The sequence below is a fragment of the Ovis canadensis genome, chromosome 6 (assembly GCF_042477335.2).
Source record: "Ovis canadensis isolate MfBH-ARS-UI-01 breed Bighorn chromosome 6, ARS-UI_OviCan_v2, whole genome shotgun sequence".
NCBI classification, from domain to species: domain Eukaryota; kingdom Metazoa; phylum Chordata; class Mammalia; order Artiodactyla; family Bovidae; genus Ovis; species Ovis canadensis.
The window spans coordinates 37,995,898-38,017,391 of NC_091250.1; the positions used below are offsets into that span (position 1 = coordinate 37,995,898).

At 39.3% G+C, this 21,494-nt stretch overlaps 1 protein-coding gene and 1 long non-coding RNA gene across 5 annotated transcripts in view; one reads left to right on the forward strand and one right to left on the reverse strand.

Moving 5' to 3' along the window:
- UBE2D3 (ubiquitin conjugating enzyme E2 D3) overlaps positions 1 to 21,494 on the forward strand; it is a 66,218-nt gene that overhangs the window by 5,065 nt on the left and 39,659 nt on the right. For 2 of the 4 annotated variants that reach the window (XM_069593602.1, XM_069593603.1), the window contains exon 2: positions 8,650 to 9,015. The gene's annotated coding sequence lies outside the window, so the exon portion shown is untranslated. Of the gene's footprint in view, positions 1 to 5,354; positions 5,479 to 8,645; positions 9,016 to 21,494 lie in introns of all 4 variants that reach the window. The other 2 variants (XM_069593601.1, XM_069593598.1) reach the window with 2 other exon arrangements.
- LOC138442359 (uncharacterized) lies at positions 5,240 to 20,883 on the reverse strand. The gene is made up of 2 exons (XR_011257661.1): positions 20,739 to 20,883; positions 5,240 to 5,500 (listed from the first exon to the last, which is right to left on the reverse strand). It is a non-coding gene; the product is annotated as an uncharacterized lncRNA (long non-coding RNA).

Here is a 21,494-nt window from a genome sequence, read left to right on the forward strand (position 1 = left end):
CTCAAATTTTCATTTTCTTTCTCTCTACTGGTCCTATAAATTGGTGATTTCCAGGTTTTCACATTTCACCAACCAATACATTTTTAAATTAAGGAAGTAAACATGCGTTTGCCAACGTTTTATTTTGTCAAGAAAAGATATTTTAAAACAGTATGCTGCCGCTACTGCTAAGTCGATTCACTCGTGTCCAACTCTGTGCAGCCCCATAGACGGCAGTCCATCAGGCTCCCCTGTCCCTGGGATTCTCAAGGCAAGAACACTGGAGTGGGTTGCCGTTTCCTTCTCCAGTGCATGAAAGTGAAAAGGGAAAGTGAATTCGCTCAGTCATGTCCGACTCTTAGCGACCCCACGGACTGCAGCCCACCAGGCTCCTCCGTCCATGGGATTTTCCAGGCAAGAGTGCTGGAGTGGGGTGCCATTGCCTTCTCCAATTCTTTTGGACTCAGAGGGAGAGGGAGAGGGTGGGATGATTCGGGAGAATGGCATTCTAACATGTATACTATCATGTAAGAATTGAATCGCCAGTCTATGTCTGACGCAGGATACAGCATGCTTGGGGCTGGTGCATGGGGATGACCCAGAGAGATGTTATGGGGAGGGAGGTGGGAGGGGGGTTCATGTTTGGGAACGCATGTAAGAATTAAAGATTTTAAAATTTAAAAAATAAAAAACTAAAAAAAAAACAGTATAATAAACAGCAAAAACTGATTAGCATCTACTACCAAAATGTCATACAGCATAATAGATAAGATCAGAAGATTCTGGAGCTAGACTACTTGGACTAGAATGCTGGTTGTGCCGGGGTAGATTATGTAACCTATAAAATGAAGATAATACTTAACCTCTTAAGGTTGTATGGTATATACTAATTCAGTGAGTTAATATGTACAAGGCAACTGAAACAGTCCTGGCACATAGACGTGCACAATAGTATTAGCATTTATCTTCATCATAATTATCATTTTTACATCACCATCAACACATCTTTTTTTCTTGTAGCTGCGTCTTATTTTGTTTTTTACAGCGGTTGCTCAAGGGCTGCACAGTGTGTATGTTAGTGCAGTGTGCCAATGCTAATCACATGCGGCTCTTGTGGCGGGGGTGGGTAATTAAGATTGCTCTAAGTATAAAATTCCCATCTCTTTCAGAATTTTCCACAGTTTACTGTGATCCATACAGTCAAAGGCTTTGGCATAGTCAATAAAGCAGAAATAGATGTTTTTCTGGAACTCTCTTGCTTTTTCCATGATCCAGCAGATGTTGGCAATTTGATCTCTGGTTAAACCAGCTTGAACATCAGGAAGTTCACGGTTCACGTGTTGCTGAAGCCTGGCTTGGAGAATTTTGAGCATTACTTTACTGACATGTGAGATGAGTGCAATTGTGCGGTAGTTTGAGCATTCTTTAGGCATTGCCTTTCTTTGGGATTGGAATGAACACTGACCTTTTCCAGTCCTGTGGCCACTGCTGAGTTTTCCAAATTTGCTGGCGTATTGAGTGCAGCACTTTCACAGCATCATCTTTCAGGATTTGAAATAGCTCAACTGGAATTTTATCACCTTCACTAGCTTTGTTCATAGTGATGCTTTCTAAGGCCCACTTGACTTCACATTCCAGGATGTCTGGCTCTAGATGAGTGATCACACCATCGTGATTATCTGGGTCGTGAAGATCCTTTTTGTACAGTTCTTTTGTGTATTCTTGCCAGACCACCTGACCTGCCTCTTGAGAAATCTGTGTGCAGGTCAGGAAGCAACAGTTAGAACTAGACATGGAACAACAGACTGGTTCCAAATAGGAAAAGGAGTACGTCAAGGCTGTATATTGTCATCCTGCTTTTTTAACTTATATGCAGAGTACATCATGAGAAACACTGGACTGGAAGAAACACAAGCTGGAATCAAGATTGCTGGGAGAAATATCAATAACCTCAGATATGCAGATGACACCACCCTTATGGCAGAAAGTGAAGAGGAACTAAAATGCCTCTTGATGAAAGTAAAAGTGGAGAGTGAAAAAGTTGGCTTAAAGCTCAACATTCAGAAAATGAAGATCATGGCATCCAGTCCCATCACTTCATGGGAAATAGATGGGGAAACGGTGGAAACAGTGTCAGACTTTATTTTTTGGGCTCCAGAACCACTGCAGATGGTGATTGCAGCCATGAAATTAAAAGATACTTACTCCTTGGAAGAAAAGTTATGACCAACCTAGATGGCATATTCAAAAGCAGAGACATTACTTTGCCAACTAAGGTCCATCTAGTCAAGGCTATGGTTTTTCCAGTGGTTCTGTATGGATGTGAGAGTTGGACTGTGAAGAAGGCTGAGTGCCGAAGAATTGATGCTTTTGAAGTGTGGTGTTGGAGAAGACTCTTGAGAGTCCCTTGGAATGCAAGGAGATCCAACCAGTACATTCTGAAGGAGATCAGTCCTGGGATTTCTTTGGAAGGAATGATGCTAAAGCTGAAACTCCGGTACTCTGGCCACCTCATGCGAAGAGTTGACTCATTGGAAAAAACTCTGATGCTGGGAAGGATTGGGGGCAGGAGGAGAAGGGGACGACAGAGGATGAGATGGCTGGATGGCATCACTGACTCGATGGACATGAATTTGGGTGAACTCTGGGAGTTGGTGATGGACAGGGAGGCCTGGCGTGCTGCGATTCATGTGGTCAGAAAGAGTCAGGCACGACTGAGCGACTGAACTGAACTGAACTGAAGTATAAAATGCTTAAGGGGACCCCATGCTGATTTCTGGAGCTTTTTTCCTGTGTTTCTCCTGCCTTTCTCTACTCTGTAAAGATAACAAGTAGAGAGACAAAGACTAGATTGTTCAAGTTTATAGACAGAAAAAACAGATTTCATGTGATGCATACAGAGATGAATGTGTTAGACTTTTCAGTAACAACTCTGGAAGCAAAAGGGTAATGGAGAAATGCTCCAAAATTCTGAAGGAAAATTACTTATAATTTAGAGTTTTGTACAGGCCATGCTGTTACTCAGATACAAGGCTAAAAGAAATTATTTTCAATCCTAAAATGTCTCAAATATGCAGTTCACACATCCTTTCTAAAGAAACCAATGAAGGATGTGTACCACTTACATGACAACCAAGAAGAAGTAGGACATGTGATCAAGGAAATAAGCCCAAAGTAAAAGAAAAGGAAAAGGGATTGCAGATTGACAGACGGAACCGTAAGATGAAATTAATGGGATACCTAATAATGTTTGAGTAGATTGAAAGGAGGCTTACCCTCCTGGGCTCAAATCAATGATTATTACATGAACAACTAAGCAAGTCTTTTTAAAAAAATTATTTAAATCTGTCAGTTTATGTGTTGAGAAAAATTTTAAGGATAAACAAAACTTTTTTTAAAAGAGGATTTTGATTTTGGTGTGTGGCATTTTTATACTTCCCCCTTTTTTGAGGAACCACGTTTTAACTGCCCTGCCTTACCCACAGTGTTAAGAGGAAGAGGAAATGCAGCAAACTGGAAATAAAAGCAAAACTAGAGAAACAAAACTGGTATTTTAAAATTAATAACAACCGGTAAAACTTTAAAGATCATTTTCCGTAATACTTGTGTTGCTTAAAACAAACAATATACACAAGCGCCTAATAGAAAATTCCTAGAGACATGGTAGAGTGAACTTGGAAAAAAGGCGTTCTATCCTATAATAGAATCTATGAGTGTGTATTGAGATGCCACTTTTGCAGTCATTGACTAGGCAAAGATTATAATTTAAAAGTAAATACTGGAGAAGGAAATGGCAAACCAGTCCAGTATTCTTGCCTGGAGAATCCCCATGGACACAGGAGCCTGGCGGGCCACAGTCCATAGGGTCGAAAAGAGAAGGACATGACTGGAGTGACTTAGCAGGCATGCATACTAGTATAAATGTGAACTTTTTCAACCTGTTTGCAAAACAGTCTGGCAACCTGTATTAAAATGTTTTAAACTAGAAATATCTTTTGTCCTAGCTATATCTTTCTTGGGAATCTGTCCAGTAGGTATAAAATATGTAAGTGAAAGTCACTCAGTTGTGTCCTACTCTTTGTGACTGCATGGATATATAGTCCATGGAATTGTCTAGGCCAGAATACTGGAGTGGGTAGCCATTCCCTTCTCCAGGGGATCTTCCCAAGCCAGGGATCAAACCCAAGTCTCCCGCATTGTGGGCGGATTCTTGCCAGCTGAGCCACCAGGGAATCTAAGAATGCTGAAGTGGGTATCCTATCCCTTCTGCAGCAGATCTTCCCAACCCAGGAATCAAACCAGGGTCTTCTGCATTGCAGGCAGATTCTTCACCAGCTGAGCTACAAGGGAAGCCCTTAAAATGTGTAAGGATCTGTCTATAAGAGTATTCATTGTAGCATCATCCATAGTATCTAAAAACAAGTAGCAAAGTGAAAGCTCATTATTAGGAAAATGGTTGAGTGAATTAGTTTTTGTATCCAACAAAAGGAATAAATTAAAGCAGTATGAATTGAATTGTGATTTCCACAAGATACTACTACTAAATGAGAAAAAGCGAGATGAAGAAAAGTGTGTATAATGTGATCCCAGTCTATAAGTCAGCAGCAGCAGCACACATAAATGTTTACATATTTGTGTGTGTGTATGTTTACACTCAAAATATTTATATTTGTAGATATGTATATATATATACACACACACGTGTATTTGTATATAACTATATGGGGGAATAATGGAAAATACGTATTATTGGGATATAGGTTTGGTTGCTTAAAGGCCAACATAATAATAACTTAAGATGAAAGTTTATTTTTTTATCTTGTAACATTTCAGAGATAATCAGTTCACAATTGATACAGCAGCATCAGGTGTTAGGGATCCACCCTCATTCTAGCTTGTTAATCTGCTATACTCAATATGTGGCTTCTATTTCATGGCCTAAGATGGTTGATTCACCTCCTGCCAAGATGTATCTGAGAATGGGAAATGGAAAAACAGTATACCTCTTTTTTTTAAGGGCATGTCACAGAAGTTGCAGCCATCATTTCCTCTTTTGGCCAAAATGTAGTTGCATGGCCAGACCTCCAAGGGAGGCTAGGAAATATAGTCCTTGCCTATGTGGCGAAGTACTAAGTCAAAACTTGGGAGTTGTAATACTAAAGGAAGAGAAGAAAAAAGGACATTGAGAGACAACAGCAGTCTCTGCCACAGCAGACTAGATTATCTTCCTGCACTACAAGTCAACCACAAATTTAATGGCTAAAGTCAAGAATGATTTATTATTTCTCACCATTCTGTGTTTTGACTAGAAAGTTTTTCTGTCGTTTCTTCTGGGCTCATTCACGTGGCTCTCTTCACATGGTCTTTCATTCCAGACTTATTCACAGCATAGAGGCCCAGGGCAGTGTTCCAGAAGGTAACAAAAGAAGCTGTAGAGCCTCTCTAGGCCCCATCCACAGAAGTTGCACTAAGTCACAGCTGCTGCATTCGGTGGTCAAAGTAAGTCACAAGGAAGGCTAGCCTAGATTCAAGAAGTGGGGAAATAAAGTACCTTTTGATAGTGAAAGTGGCAAAGGCACATTGCCAAGAGGCACAAACAACAGAGGCATGATACACTGGAACAAATATTGTAACAATCAAGCATATGACAGTTTTATACTTACACGTATATGTAAGTTTTTGTTTGTCCACAGTCAAAGAAATATACATAAGTATAGGTAAGCAAATTCATGGTGTCCAGGTATGACAAATATGACCACATCACTCTCTTACTTATTATTGCTTTACAGATTAAAGCCCCAGCCCCTTGGCCTGTACCATTTCTCCTATATTACACTATCTCCCAGGAGATGTAATGAAAACCAAGCAGAAAGATAAGTCATTTCTAGCTGAAGTGCTTGGGCTTCAAGTTAGTTGTGGAATCTGAACGAGGCCTTCAAGGAAGTGTTTGAATTGATGGCGAGGGGCAAGTAGGCATAACTGGTAGTTCGCAGTCTTATTAGGACTACCCTTTTGAAAAACTGAAATACAGCATACTGCATAAATCAGTATCTATCATAAGTAAAAATATCCCTCTATCCACCACCCAAGAAATAGAATATTACATAGAAACCTTTTATGTGACAGCCCAGTAATTATACTGCCCAACCTCTTCCCCAGATGTAACCACTCATACTAACTTATAACTGTAGATCCCGTTTTGACTCATACATGAATGAAATTATACGTGTATTTCAACCATTACATTTGTAAGGTTTATCTAAGTTGCTTGTAGAAGTAGTTTGTTCGTGTTCATTGTTATATTCTGCTTGTGGATAGGCTGTCTCTGTCCATTCTGTTGTAGCTATTTGAGTTGTTTCTACTTTGGGGCTGTGTGTGCGTGCATGTGTGCTAAGTTGCTTCAGTTATGACCAACTCTGTGCGACCCTATGGACAGTGGGCAGATAAAGTAGATTTGTAGTACCAGTTAAATCCTCAGTTCTTCAGTTTTCTTACACTGAGGTTAGCATTGATGAGAAAGGAGTGGGGCCTTGAGACATCGGATGGGGACAGTTAGGCAGATAAGAATGAAGCTTTGGGGCAGCTCTCTCCTAAGTTGATTCCTACTGTCCTCAGAATTTACCCTCACCACCTCCCAGTTCCTCCAGGCAAATCCTGACATAGCTTCCCCATCAGAGGAGTATGCAGCTTGCTCTGGCAAGTGATAACCTACAGAAGAATTAAAGATCTTGCTGTTTTGACCAGTGAGAACCCGAGGAGTTAAATTTGAAGCATCTCATCCAAGTCACAGACTTGGTGCTTCTCGATGGGGAGAGATTTGGTCCCTTCAAGGAAAAACCCTGCAATGCAGCCACAGCAGTATAACCATTGATCTTCTCCAGACCCAGTGGTCCCCAAACTTGTCGGGACATAAGAGCACCTTAGAATTCTAAAGCCAAGGATACACCCCAGGCCAGTTAACTCATAATTTCTGGGGGTGAGAGACAGGCCTTTCTTAAGCTCCCCCAGTAATTCTGGCGAGCAAGTTAGGGAATCATTGCCCTAATCCTTCTTCAGTGGCTACTTATTGGTTAGAATAGGGGCCCCCAAGAAAGTCGAGTGACAGATGGAGTCCTGGCCTGAGTCTGGCTAACAGCCCAGAGAGCGCCATACTGGTTACTTCTCCAACCCCAGATGTGAGGTAAGAATAAATACATTTTAATAACTGAAGCAATCTTCGTTTTCATTTCCTGACCAATGGAGTGAGTGTTGTTATGGTAGGTAGGACTAGATAGAAGTTCAGAACTGATCGTTACCACTCCCTCTCAAGACAGTAAAAGAAAAGCAGTACAGAATTAGTGCCCCCGTGCTGGCATGGCAACTGATAGCATATTCCCATTTAAATTCCCTGTGTTCAGTACAGTATACTAACACATATATATGGAATTTAGGAAGATGGCAATGACGACCCTGTATGCAAGACAGGAAAAAAGACACAGCTGTGTATAACGGACTTTTGGACTCAGAGGGAGAGGGAGAGGGTGGGATGATTTGGGAGAATGGCATTCTAACATGTATACTATCATGTAAGAATTGAATCGCCAGTCTATGTCTGACGCAGGATACAGCATGCTTGGGGCTGGTGCATGGGGATGACCCAGAGAGATGTTATGGGGAGGGTGGTGGGTGGGGGGTTCATGTTTGGGAACGCATGTAAGAATTAAAGATTTTAAAATTTAAAAAATAAAAAAACTAAAAAAGTAAAAAAAAATAAAAAATAAATAAATAAATAAATTCCCTGTGTGATCACCAGATGGATCATGGAGATGACAAGGTAAAAAACAGATGGGTAGTGAAAGATGACAGTGGATTATTGCAGAGCTTAATCAGGTGTGGGGTGGAGGTGGGGGGCAACTGCTGTTGTTCCAGCTGTGGTATCTTCATTGGAAGAAATATAGACTTTGACATGATACATAGGTATTGATCTGGAAATGTGCCCTGCCCCCCACTCCCACCTCCTTTCTAATCAGTAAAGAAAGGCAAAAGCATATTGCACTTAAATGACAGGGACAACAGTAAACCCTAACTGTCTTGTCTCAGGGCTATGTCAACATCCCTCTTGTTTCTGTGGTGTAAAGGGACCTTGACCATATCACTGTGCCACAGAATATCATACTAGTCTATTGTAGCAATGAAATTATGTTACATGAACCTAATGAGAAAGGAGTAGCAAGCATTCTGCATGATTTGATAAAGACACATGCCTGCCAGAAGATGCAGCAATAAGCCCAGGACTGCCCCAAGTTTTTAGGGTTGCAGTGGCCGGAGACGTGTTTGAGCATCCATTCAAATAAGTGATGGGTAGTTGTGTTTCCTACCACTACAACAAAGAGAAAGGAAAAAAGGTATAGCAGAATTTTGGGGGTTCTGGGGGCAACCAAATCACATTTGGGTGACCTGCTCTAACCTGTTTTCTGGGTAACCGTAAGACTGCAAGTTTTGAGCCAGGCAGGGTGGGCGGTTGTGATTAGGCAGGGGTCCACTGGTACTGGAAGTTCACGTGGTAAGAGATATTAAATGAAGGCTTAGGGAAGTTCCCATAGGGGAATTACAACACAGACCCTTTGGTTTGGGAATAAGGACATATCTTCCTCAGCCAACAACATTTTGTTTCGTTTCTTTGAAAGGCAGCTCCAGATTTGCTCCTGCTACCTGGTAGGATGGAACACGTGACCATGGGACCTCAAGTGACTGCATGAATAATCGAACCACCCGTCGTGAACTGATGTCACCTGATTCACCAAACCATACAGCTGGATGAGCACAGAAGCAGTCCACTCCCTGTAAGACTGGGAACTGGCTACAACTAAACTAAATGAGCAGGTGACTCAGACTCCTGTAGTCCCTGACCCTGCTCCTTCAGCATTTCTCCCCCAACCCATATCAGTTGGCTTCAGGAGGAGTTCCTGCTGACCAGTTAATGGAAGAGAAAAAAGTGTGGGTCCTGTTCATTCTTGAAAGAATCTGCAGTGAGCTGGCCACAGCTGGATGTGAATGGTCAGTAAAACCACCACTCATTAGTGGCCCTAACACTTGATGGTAAAGGGAAATCTTTCCATAGAGAATAACTTTAGGAGACATGGCCTGAGGTAAGGGTATATACTGGTTCATTGTCACTGGCTTATGAGTTGACAGGCTAGACGAGAACTCAGAACAAATTGGAAAACTGGCCAGTTATGATACAATAACCTGCAAATTAGGGATGCTGGCCTAAACAATAAAGTATATGCTTAGAATCCATAATCAGTATATGGTGCTGCCTTCCCCAGAAGGTGTATAGAGTGGAGATGAGAGTAGTCCCTCTATTTTTCAGTCTGACTAATTTTGTAAAAAAAAAAAAAAAAATCAGGTGGCATGTTTTCCAAGTTTGGTGAAAAGCATAGAACTATAAATCCACAAAGCTCAGTAAATCACAAGCAGAAAAGTTACAGTGAAAGTCACACCTACGCATGTTATAGTCAAGCTGAAAAATACAGAAAAACAAAAGCTTCCAGAGAAATTATACATTATATGCAAGATGACAGTTGTATTTTTTTTTAAATAAGCTTTTTAATGGAAGCATAACATATGTATGCTGCTGCTAAGTCACGTTAGTTGTGTCCGACTCTGTGATCCCATAGACGGCAGCCCACCAGGCTCCGCCGTCCCTGGGATTCTCCAGGCAAGAACACTGGAGTGGGTTGCCCATTTCCTTCTCCAATGCATGAAAGTGAAAAGTGAAAGTGAAGTTGCTCAGTCGTGTCAGACTCTTCGCGACCCCGTGGACTGCAGCCCACCAGGCTCCTCTATCCATGGGATTTTCCAGGCAAGAGTACTGGAGCGGGGTGCCATTGCCTTCTCCAAACATATGTATAGAAAAACACAAATATAGTTGTTTAGCATGACATCACAAAATGAAGTTAACTATAGTCACCACCCACATCAATAACTGTGTTCCTTCCTAGTCATTACTCTTCATCCTTCCCAAGGGTAATCACCATCCTGAATTCTAACACCAAAGATTAGGTTTGATAGCGGTTAACCTTTATATAAATTGAATACATAATGTATGTTTAGTTTCTGGCTTCTTTTATCTAACATTGTAAGATTTATCCATGTTGTTACCTGCAGCAGGTAACATACATTCATTCATTTTCATTGCTATACAGTATTCAGTATTCTACTTTATACCACATTTATTTATCCATTCTATCGTTGATAGATATTAGAGATGTTTCCACTCTTTGGCTATTAGGAGAGCTTCTCTGAACATTGTTGTGTATGTCTTTTGGTGTTCACACGTATGCATTTGTGTTGCATTCTCTTATTATGCCTAGTAAACCACTGGAGGAATTTTTTGGTCCCTGAAGCATCAGTCTTAGTGCTTTGGAGGTTTTAGTACTCAAGGGAGGAATGATTCCTAAGAAACATGGTTTCAGTGAATTAGAAGTGGACATGGCCTGCTGGCAGGACTTTTTCCTATCATTAACCAATGGGCGGGTGGTGCGGGGGAACACTACTGACAAAGGAGAAAGATTCCTTTTAAAAAGGGGAACTTTGATTGCTGTTGCATAGTGGAGTGAGTAGGACTTTACATGGAATGTATGATATTCACCAGTATTCTCTTGGCCAACAGTCAATGAAAAAACTAAGGTAACCCAAAAAGGACCTCCACTTGGTTTCATCTTATAAGAATGAATGTTTGGATCACCCTACCTGGCTCAGACGGTAAAGCATCTGCCTGCAATACGGGAGACCCGGGTTTGATCCGTGGGTCGGGAAGATCCCCTGGAGAAGGAAATGGCAACCCACTCCAGTACTCTTGCCTGGAAAATTCCATGGACAGAGGAGCCTGGTGGGCCACAGTCCATGGGGTCGCAAAGAGTCGGACACGACTGAGTGACTTCACTTTTACCTGGTAAAGAATTCCATTCAGCTTAGGTGCAAACAAGGAGTGAGAGAAACCTAGATGGGTGGTGATAGAAAGCAACTATGCTCATGAACCTAGTCTTCATGACCAGCTAAAACACTGGTTTTATGAAACTATAAATCATGTTTTGTTACTATTTCTTTTCTCCCTTACCATATATGAGGAAGTCTGGGGTGGATAATGGTTTTGGCTTCAGATGAGAGTGTGACTGAATTGATACCACCCCATGATCAGTAGCTGATAGAAGGAGAGTGTATGGTGGAAAAGAGTTGAGATAAGTGCTTATATTCCCCTTGGCTCCCTCCATTAGCGGTTGCCCTGAACTGAATGTGTACCTTGACCAAAGATCATTGCCTCTCTCACCTCGAACTCTTTTGACAGTTCTCTCTTCCCTTAAGACTTTGGTTAATTTCTTCTGTCTCTTGGAGCTTAAGAGAGGTCCAGTTCCCCTGTTGTTAGCCCTGAATTACAGAACTATCCTTGTAATTCTCTTATACCCTATACACACATTTGTAGTTAGTCCCTCTGTTGAAAACAAACAATCCTGAGTGTATCACTTGTTTCCTGTTAGGGCTTTTGACATATGAGCTTTATATCTCTTGTATTGTGTCTTGGATATAAGCATAGCCAGTCTTTTAGTTTTTGCATATCTCTTCACTTTAAACTATTCTGTATTCTAATATTTACCTCTTGAAAACAGGTTTAAGGCATATCTTTATAAATCCAAGGCAGCAGTCTTATCTTTTAATTGGGATAGTCAATTTAAGTTTAATGTTATTACTGATACATGAGGCTTTAAAGCTGCTATCCTACTGTTCCTTGTCTCCCGTGCTCTTCACTCTTCTTTCTCTTCTTTCTTCATCCTTTGTGATATGTCAGGTGTATTTATTCCCCTTTTCCTTTTAGTTATGTCTTTTTGTTGCTGTTGTTTAGTCGCTAAGTCATGTCTGAGTCTTTGTAGCCCCATGGACTGTAATCCACCAGGCTCTTCTGTCCATGGGATTTCACAAGCAAGAATACTGGAGTGGGTTGGCATTTCCTTCCAGGGGATCTTCCTGACCCAGGGATCAAACCTGCGTCTCCTACACTGGCAGCCAGATTCTTTACCGCTGAGCCACCAAAGAGGCCTACATGTCTTTTTACTATAGTTTAGTTGCTCTGGAAATTAGACTGTGCATCCTTGACATCCAAAAGTCTAGTATAGGGACTTTTCTGGTAGTCCAGTGGTACAGACTTCACTGCTGTACAGGATCAATGATAACAGCACTTATCAATGCTGATGTGGTACAGGAGCAATGCTGGGGACCCAGGTTTGATCCCTGGTCAGGGAACTAGATCCCACTTGTGAAACTAGGAGTTCGCATGCTGCAACTAAGACCCAGCACAGCCAAATAAATAAATAAATAAAATATATATATGTAAGTCTAGTATATTGTTAGTACTTTATGCACTTCCTGGACGATGTGAATACCCTTGACCATTTTATCCCCTCTTCTCAATTTATGTGTTGTTAGAGTTAAAATCTGTATGTTTTAAACACAATAAGTCAGCTGCTGCTGCTGCTGCTAAGTCGCTTCAGTCATGTCCGACTCTGTGTGACCCCATAGACAGCAGCCCACCAGGCTCCCTCATCCTTGGGATTTTCCCAAGAGTACTGGAGTGGGTTGCCACTGCCTTCTCCACAATAAGTCAGCATTGTTTTGTAAAAGTAATTATTTGTTGAGATTTACCCATATATTTTCTTTACTGTTCTTCATCGCTTTCAAAATGTAAGAACTTCCATCTGAGAACATTTCTCTCTACTCAAAGGTTACTCTTTCCTCCAAGGCAGAGGTGAAAAAGTGAAGTGAAAGTCTGTCAGTTGTGTCCGATTCTTTGTGACCCCATACAGTCCACGGAATTCTTCAGGCCAGAATACTGGAGTGGGTAGCTGTTCCCTTCTCCAGGCGATCTTCCCAACCAAGGGACTGAACCCAGGTCTCCTGCAATGTAGATTCTTTATCAGCTGAGCCACCAGAGAAACCCAATTTTCAGTTTCTGTTTGTTTGAAAATAGCTTTATAGTGTCTTAACTTTTGAAAGTTACATTATCTGAATTTGAATTCTGTTTTTAGTACTCTAAAGATAGCATCATTTGGTTGCAAAGGGGCTGTCTTATTGTCATTCATTTGATAGAATAATTTTCTTACCTACGGATGCTCAACATTTCCCCCTCTTTGAATATCAGCAGTTAACATTTTTCACTTTTAGCATAGTTAGCATAGTTCACTTTTAATATGAAGTGCTTAGGTGTTATTTTCTTTGCCTTTTCCTTAAAGGTTTATAATGCTTCTTGAATCTAAAGCATGATGATTTTTGTTTATTTGAGACATCTCTTTCAGTATTGCTTTGTTACAGTCCCTCATGCTTCTCCTTCTGTGTTTTAATTATATACCTATATTGGACTTTTTTAAAAATTCTGTATCTCCTACCTTCTAAGTTTTTCCATTTGTCATCTTTTAGTCTTTTTGTTAATCTGTCCACAGTTTCTTCTGAATTTTCTTCCAGTTCTGTAATTTTGTCTTCGACTCTGTATAACTGGCTATTAAATCCACTCACTGGGTTTTTCTTGTATCTTTCAATAATAGAATTCCATTTGGTTGTGTTTCCATTCTCCACATTCTTACTCATATTTTAAGTTCCTGAACAGATTAATCATAGTATTTTGGGGAATTCTGGGGAGGGCTGTGCCACATGTCTTGTGGGGTCTTAGTTCTCCCCAACCAGGGATTGAACCTGGGCCACCTCAGTAAAAGCCCTGAGTCCTATCCAGTGGACCACCAGGGAACTCCCTAATTACACTGTTTTCCAGTCTTCATTTCATAATCCCCGTGAGTCCTGTTTCTGTGGTTGGTTCTCTGTCTTGTCATGTCATCTCATATACCTGATTATTGTTTTATGTGTGCTGGATATTGTATATAAACAATTGTAGAGATATTTTAGGGCTTGGGATAGCATGACTTTCTTCTAGAGAGGATTTTTTTTTACTTCTGTTAGGTAGCGAGGGCCATTAGCATCCTCAGATCACTGCAATCTAGTTGAGAACAGAGATGATTCAATTCCAATCTATTTTTGGTTCACTCTGACTTGTAGGGTGCAGCATGTTAGAATCTCAACAGAAAGACTGAGGTGCTTGTCTCTTTCTTGGTGAGCCCAACTCTAGTCTTTCTCTTCTACCCCCACCTAGGTCTGTAACCTTGCAAAAGGCTTTTTTCTTAGTTGCTTCTGGAAGAGACAGATGCCTCCAGCAGAGAGGCTGTAAGCGCCTCTCCAACCTGTCTGACTCTGCTAGGTCTTAGCTGTGAAATCCTTTTGAGAGCTTTCCAGTGCCTTCAAACAGATACATTTCTTTGTTTTGTCTCAGCTTTCCTAGTTCTCAGCAGAAACATGATCAAAACCACAGTCCTTCATTACCAGATGTGGGACTGCAGTGGTCTCATTTTTCTTTTTTAATTGTGGTATAGTTGATGCACAATATTGTATCAGTTTCAGATATACAACATAATGATGCACAATTTTTAAAGGTTATAGTCAATTTATGGTTATAAATAAAATAACCATATTCCCTGTGCTGTACAATACATCCTTGTAACTGATTTATTTTATGCCTAGTTGTTTGTATCTCTTGATCCTCTACTCCTATTTTGCCCCTTCCCCCACCCCTGTCCCCTTTGGTAACCACTAGTTTGTTCTTTGTACCTGCGAGTCTGTCTTGTTATATTCACTAGTTTATTTTTTATATTCAACATATACGTGAGATCATACAGTATTTGTCTCTGACCCATTTTATGAGCGTAGTACCCTCCAAGTCCCACCGTGTTGTTTGCAGATGGCAAGATTTCATTCTTTTTATGGATGAATAGCATTCCAGTGTATATATATATCACATCTTCTTTAACCATTCATTCACTGATGGACATTTTGGTTGCGAAGACTTTTTTTAATGTCAAAAATTTTACCGGTGCTCCCTGCCCCCTCTCCATCAAAACATACAAGGTAGTAGTTATACATATACTTAGTCTATAAACTATATATAAATAATACATATATATATAATAAATGTTCAGGTCCCTGTACTCAGGGATATGTAACTCAGAGAAGGGAAACACTGCTAAAAGCAAAGGCAGTCTCAGGAAAGTTAAATGTTATGTTCAAAGGAACAAGAGAAGCCCAGTATGATTAGAGATTTCACGTATGAAACAAAGATTCTGATCTTTATTGTCTGTATAATAGGAAACCATTGGCAGCTTCTTTATTGAGATATCTTTCAATAAAAGCTAAGTTTTATCTGATACTGATATGCAAGATAGGGGTAAGGAGTAAAGGCAGAGAAAATCACTAGAAATCTAGAGTAATGGACCAAATATGAGTTGATGAGAGGCACCATAGTGTAATGAAAAGAATGTTGACATTAGGATCATAGGACTTGTAATTACTGGTCCTGTCAACTTAGGCAAGTAATTTAACTTCTTACTCTGCTTCCTGTTTACATGCCAGTCACCTTGTTAGGCCCTTCAACAGAATGATGAAATGTTTATAACTTCTGCGTTACTCACAGAGTGGTTATGCAAATATAATGATGAAAATATTTTAAAATGTATATTAAAATGTATGCATTTGAAGGCCCAACACAGAGACTGATAAAAGAAAGGTAAAAGAAAAAAATTAGTCCCAATACTGAATCTGAGACTATAAAATACATTCATCTAAATACGTCAGTTAGAAGAGGAGCTGATTTTGGAAATCAGGAAAAGGGTTAGTGAAAAAATAGTGATTTACTTAATTGTGGAAATGTTCAGCAGGTAGTTGTTGGTTACATTTACTAGTTTCAGGTATTATTAGGTATTTTTCATGTGAGATCATTTCATTCAGTCTCCTTGATAAATTTTTAAGTTCCTAGAGAGAGAAAGAAGTTATTTACCTGGGAATTTGTATTCCTCTTCATTTTTAACTTCAAAAAAAGTTTGCACCTACCAGCTAATTTGATAAAGTTTGATTTATTTTGTCCAATTCATTGGTAAAGTGATTATATAGGGCATTGACTGGTTTAAAGATTGTTTGGTCCTTTCAGTTTAATACCAAACTGTAACTCTTTATGTACCTCACTCTACAAAGTTGTCATGCTAGTACCTTACCATAATCCAGGCTAACAGTTTCTTTAACCTCTATTTGAATTCCATGTGAGACATAAAAATGTCTTATTGGAAGTCATGTGTATATGTTTCTTTTATATTTTAAATGTATATGCTTTTCATGTGGATCCTGAAATTTAAGATGGTTTCTATTCCTTCTGAAATCCTTCGTTTCTCTTAATACTTTAAGTTGGGGTATAGTTGATTTATAATGTTGTGTCAGCTTCAGTTGTCCTGCAGAGTGAGTCAGTTATATAAATACATATATTCACTGTTTTTTAGATTCTTTTCCCGTATGTAGGCCATTACACAGCACTGAGTTCCCTGGGCTATACAGTAGGTCCTTATCAGTTATCTATTTTATACACCCATGTTGTATGCATGCGTGCTAAGTTGTTTCACTCGTGTCTAACTCTGTGCAACCCTATGGACTGAAGCCCGCCAGGCTCCTCTGTCCATGGGATTCTCCAGGCAAGAATAGTGGAATGGGTTGCCATGCTCTCCAAGGGATCTTCCTGACCCAGGCAGGGATTGAACCTGCATCTGTCTCCTGCATTGGCAGGCATGTTGCTTACCACTGGCACCACCTGGGAAGCCCTATTTTATACAGAGTATAATGTATGTATATCGATCTATTTTTCCCTCTAGAACTTAAAAAAAAATAAATTGTAATGAACACTCAACTGTATCAGTCACTTATTATCTTTTGTGCTTTAAGAATTTGCCTCTTCTGCCCAGTTTGACATCTCTAGACTGCTATACTGTTACCAAATCTGTAACTTTAAATTTCTGAAGGCATCCAGAATCTTGGTTAAGTTTGGACTTCCTCTTGTATCATGGTTTGCGCCTTCTCATTTTAGCCTAGTTTCCTCTATTCCTACATGAATAGAAATTTGGTAATATAGAGCTGTTTACCTTTCCTATTTTTTGCCCATTATAATTTTCTGTATTTAACATCCTTTGTAGTAATTCTTCTACAAAAAATATTTTATGTATTTTTTTTATTTCAGATCACGAAAATAATACATTAGCACCCTTCCTTACCCATTACTCAAACTTTGGCATTCTCAACCTTAGGGAACTTGGAAGTTTAAGACAAAAACTGAGCAGCAAGGAAAATAGGTGTTGTAAGCTTTGTTCTGTAACAAAAATATTGATCTGTTCTTGAGGAATTGTTTCAGAAAGGTGAATTCTCCATGTAACTGAAGCTTCATTATTCATTATGGACAGTAAGTTAGTGTCGTTTGAAGGGTCTTTACCAGTATGCTGTAAGTTTAACAACTAGGCTCTCCAGGGTTAAAAAAAAAGTTCTGATTGTGATGTTTGCTAATCCCAGTGGGGTTCAGTACTCCCACTGTGACTCTCACTTCAAGCTAACACAGGACATCACTGAACACAGAGTTGGAAAGAGGTGTAGACTATCAGATTATAAGATTTCCCTCATGTGCACACAACAGACATAATCATAAAAACATGGATAATAATGAAATAGTAAAATAACTAAGAAAACGAGTTTTGAGTATTATTCAGTAATATTGGATTTTACTATAAACTTTCAGTTTATAAAATTTCTGATAATGGCTGTGTTTAAATTCTGAAGAATTCTTAAAACTTTTTAAATTTTTTAAAATTCATTTATTTTTAAACTGAAGGATAATTGCTTCACAGTATTGTGTTGGTTTCTACCAAACGTCAGCATGAATCAGCCATAGGCTTTAAAACTTTCTAAATCAGCACTCATAAGGCAGCGTGAGCCAGCGCTAGCACACTGTTGTCGATGCTCTTAGTTGTAAAGTGACAAGGACTGACCAATATGAGTTAAAGTGGTTCTGCTAGCTAAAGCTAAAACAGATTTAATCCTCAGATTTATATAGTGAACCCTTAAATTCCACTGTCACACAAAGTAAAGTCCTTGATTAAAAATAAAGTCTTTTTCATATTCTTCATGTATGTGCAACCTTGTTGTGACTTGGTTACTTCTTAAAATCTTGGCTGCTGTAAATGTTTAATCTGTGTTGCCTGTAAATAAATACTGACTAAAGGAACCCAACAAGCAGTGGGCAAAAAATGCAAATAGACATTTATTTCTTCAAAGAAGGTATGTGAATGGCAGAGCAGCACATGAAAGGATGCTGAACATTGTCAGTCACCAGGGAAATGTGAATTAAAAGGACAATGAGATACTACTACATACCTGTTAGAATGACTAAGATTGAAGACAAATCATAAGAAGTCAGGAGGAACTGGAACTCTCATACACAGCAGGAAGGAATGTAAAAAGGTATAGTCACCTGAGAAAGTGTAGCAGATTCTTAAAAAGTTAAACATATGCCTACCATATGATCCAGCAATTCCACTTCTATTTACTCAAGAGAAATGCAAGCACACGTCCATACGAACAATCATACAAGAATGTTCATAGCAGTTGTATTTGTAATAGACAAAAACTGGAAACAACCCAAATGTCCACAGGTGAATGGATAAAATAATTGTGGCATATCCATAAAATGGAATGACTACTACTCAGCAACTTTTAAAAAAATGAACTATTAAGAGACACAGCAGAGATAAATCTCAAAACAATTATGCCAAGTGTAAAAAGCCAGAGAAGAGAATAGGGCATACTCTATGATTGTATTTAAATAAAATTCTAGAAAATAATAATCAGTAGTGGCAGAAAACAGACCAGTGGTTTCCTGTGGATGAGGGATAGGAAGAATGAGCAAGAGAGTTTACACAGGAGTACAAGGACCCTTGCAGTGATGGATACATTCATCATTTTGATTTTGGTGATAATTTCACAGGTGTATACATAGGTCAACTTATCAAACTGCACACTTTATATGCAGCTTAGTTTATATTTCAATAAAGCTATTAAAAAACACAATCTACTCTCATATGACCAGGAGAGATGATCAAAAAAAGTAAACTGCCTTGTTGTGCATAACTTAGTTACATCTTTCATGGTAAAAATGTATAGGTCCTTGGGGCAGCCCTAAGCATATTGCTGTTGTCTGTATCACATGCTGTTAGGCCAGATTCTCTGCATCTGAGTGCCTGTCTTTACATTTATCTCTAATAAACTTCATATTGTTGTTGTTGTTTAGTCACTAAGTCGTGTCTGACTCTTTTGTGACCCATCGACTGTGTAACCTGCCAGGTTCCTCTGTTCATGGGACTTCCCAGGCAAGAATACTGGAGTGGGTTGACATTTCCTTATCCAGGGGATCTTGCTGATCTGGGGATCAAACCCACGTCTCCTGCATTATTTGTTTTACATGTAACTGTTATAATGAGGCTTTAGTATTAATATTCATTAGATCTTTGGTTTTTCAGACCATGTTTAATGAACATTAGGGATACCCACAGAACCATCTGAGGTATCTTGAGTGGAAATGGGGAGTGAAGATGGAAAGAAAGTGATAATCTGAATGGACAAGGCTTCAGATTTCAACCCAGGCACCTTCTTAGTTTTGCAGACTTAAGGACTACTGGGGAGGAAAAATAAAACAAAATATGAAAACTATGTAAATTTTACAAGCCAAGCTCAGAGCTTGATGCATAGTAGATGTTCAGTAAATATCCTCTAAATGAATTTTGATTAAATGTAAACTGCCTCTCCCTCCTTCCTACACACCCTCTTTCTCAATTTGGCATAAAATGTTTTATTCTGTCATTTGAGTTTTTTGAGATGAGAATGAACATTAATTTTTGAGAAGAACTGTTAATTTTACACTTTGAAAACAATTATACAACAACATGGAAAACTTCCCTAATAAATTCATGATCTTCTACCTTAGGCCCTTAAGGAGGCCTTTTTTCCTTTCTTCTGTTAGTTCTTTAGTTTCCCTTTTCAGTGATCCCACACTTACCTCCTTTTCTCATGCCCAATTCAGTCACCACATAGCTAGCTCTCCTTCCTATTTTACCGAGAAAGCTAACATTGATTATTAAAGGCCAACCTCCTGCCTCCTCACACCTAAAATTTATCTTCATTTTTACCCATTCTAATCTTCTTGCCTGTAGTCCCTGATAGGTTTGCAGTGCTAAGTCTTGTCCAACTCTTTGCAACCCCATAGACTATAACCCACCAGATACGTCTGTCCATGGGATTTTTCAGGCCAGAATACTGGAGTCGTTGCCATTCCCTTTTCCAGAGGATCTTCCTGACCCAGGGATCAAACCTGCATCTCTTGCATCTGCTGCTTTGGTAGGTGGATTCTTTACCACTAGCACCATCTGGGAAGCCCAGATACATTCATCTCTTTTACAGAGTCAAATACTGTTTGACCTCCTATCATGTCTTGTGAAGAAACTGGCTCCATCAGTTAATCTCACCATTCTGTTCTGTCTCATTGGAAAAGACCCTGATGCTGGGAAAGACTGATGGGAGGAGGAGATGGAGGTAACAGAGGATGAGATGGTTGGATGCATCACCAATTCAATTGACAAGAATTTGAGCAAACTCCAGGAGAGAGTGAAGGAGAGGGAAGTCTAGCTGCAGCCCATGGGGTCACAAAGAGTCAGACATGACTTAGTGACTGAATAACAACAAAAACCACCTTTGATCCTGAGTTCCTCTTACCTAATACCCTATTTCTAGTTTCCAGTCGTGGCCAAGCTCTCCACTTTTTCTCTTACCATTCAGTTCCCAACACCACTTCACTCAGTGACAAATCTTAGTTGAAAAATTTCGAATCCCTAGTGTAGATGAAACTTCTCTACCATGTGACACTTGATATTTTGAGTAGGTGGTCAAATAGTTTTTAGATGAATAAACTGGAATCTGTGGAGGAAAAAGTCACAAGGTCAAACTCAACAAATCCAACATTAGGTATGTGACAAAAGGATTTTTATAACCTCTATATCAGTGTTTCTCAAACTAGAGTATTTGACTTCTTTACCAGATACTTTTCCTCATGTTGTGATTTATTTCATTAATTTACAGAAAGTAAATATTGTCTAGATCACCTTGATCCCACTTACAACCGAGTACTACCATGTGATTCCAGAGCCTGTGTCATGTTAGGTCTATGATCTTGTTAGTACCATGAAACAGTACTTTGTTTTAGGCAAATGAGAACAGACATAGATTACAGTTGCTTATTTCTGGCCATCAGTGAAATGACATCAGTGAAAGAATGAACAAGGTCTCCTAAAGTTTCTAGTAGACAAAGCTGGTCGCTATATATAGAACACAGCAGTTAGTTATGCCAGATATAAAAGAACCTAAATTGTAGCAGTCAGCTCTATATTTGTTTCAAGGGGTGATTTAATTTGTAAAGAATAAAAATCAAGTAGCACATAAATATTAATTTTATTAGTTTACATTTTCCCACATTTAATATGTAAACTTAAGAGCATAAAGTTTATATCAAGTATTTTGTTTTTATTATA